Source organism: Sinocyclocheilus rhinocerous, unplaced genomic scaffold, assembly GCF_001515625.1.
Source record: "Sinocyclocheilus rhinocerous isolate Xijiao unplaced genomic scaffold, SAMN03320098_v1.1 scaffold8504, whole genome shotgun sequence".
Classification (NCBI taxonomy): domain Eukaryota; kingdom Metazoa; phylum Chordata; class Actinopteri; order Cypriniformes; family Cyprinidae; genus Sinocyclocheilus; species Sinocyclocheilus rhinocerous.
The window spans coordinates 149-1,210 of record NW_015649620.1 but is presented as its reverse complement, the minus strand read 5'-3'; the positions used below and the strand labels follow the sequence as shown (position 1 = coordinate 1,210).

Here is a 1,062-nt window from a genome sequence, read left to right as displayed (position 1 = left end):
GTAAAGGAGGCCATTGTTGCACTCCCTTTCAAGACACGCTGCCACAGAGATAATGGTCTCCAAAAAGCACTCCCTGCTCTCCTCTGCCGAAACCCGGGATCGAACCAGGGACCTTCAGATATTCAGTCTAATGCTCCCCCAACTGAGCTATTTTGGCCTCAGTGTAATAGCTTGTAACGGACTGAGTGACCCACTCAATGCAACGCAAGCTGTAGGTAATAGACCAATTTGAAGGACTGCCGGCACTGCCACACACATCATGCTTTTTTCGGTGAAGAAAAATTGTCTGAGGTCTGTAATGCTTCTTCACTGGAGGTAATGGTGACTCAAGTCTGCTAAATTTAGTTCTTCGTTGTTTCTGTTTAGTTTATTGTGTGTTCTAGATTCTTTGTGAACACTCACCATGTCAGATTCATCACATTTGCACGGTTAATGCACCTCTTTGCCAAGTACTGCCAATCTAAATCTGGCAGGTTCCACCGAGATTAGAACTCAGATCACTGGATTCAAAGTCCAGAGTGCTAACCGTTACGCCATGGAACCAAGCAGCAGCAGGGGCGTCTGCCCTTCTGTTTGCAGTGTAGTAATGACACAGAAGGAGGAGGACACAAGGCTCGAGTCAACTGCAGACGGCTACCCTGCAGCGCAGCCCATCTGAACCATCTCAGAAATGAAACCTCATGTCAGTGCAAGCGCTCTAAGCCAACGAGCTACGTGGTCAACCACGATTAAATTGGAGACGAGGAACAAAGAAGGACAGCGAGATGAGGGCTTGAATATGCGCAGAAGCAGCACTAGTCTTACTTGACGGAGGCATGCGATTTGCCCAGAGAAGTCAGCAAGGATGGATACTGCTCAAGAAAAGAGGCAGCAAAGACAGAGGTGGGCTCATCCAGGATTTGAACCTGGGACCTCTCACACCCAAAGCGAGAATCATAATGTTCTCAATTTATTGTGTGTTCTAGATTCTTTGGGAACACTCACAATGTCAGATTCATCACATTTGCACGGTTAAAGGAGGCCATTGTAGCACTCCCTTTCAAGACACGCTGCCATGGAGAA

At 47.5% G+C, this 1,062-nt stretch overlaps 2 non-coding genes across 2 annotated transcripts; both read right to left on the bottom strand.

Moving 5' to 3' along the window:
• Nucleotides 1–84: 84 nt before the first annotated feature.
• Nucleotides 85–157, bottom strand: trnaf-gaa (transfer RNA phenylalanine (anticodon GAA)). Its single transcript has one exon. It is a non-coding gene; the product is annotated as a tRNA-Phe (tRNA).
• Nucleotides 158–471: 314 nt separating this feature from the next.
• On the bottom strand, nucleotides 472–543 carry trnaq-uug (transfer RNA glutamine (anticodon UUG)). The gene has a single exon. It is a non-coding gene; the product is annotated as a tRNA-Gln (tRNA).
• Between the last annotated feature and the right edge of the window lie 519 nt (nucleotides 544–1,062).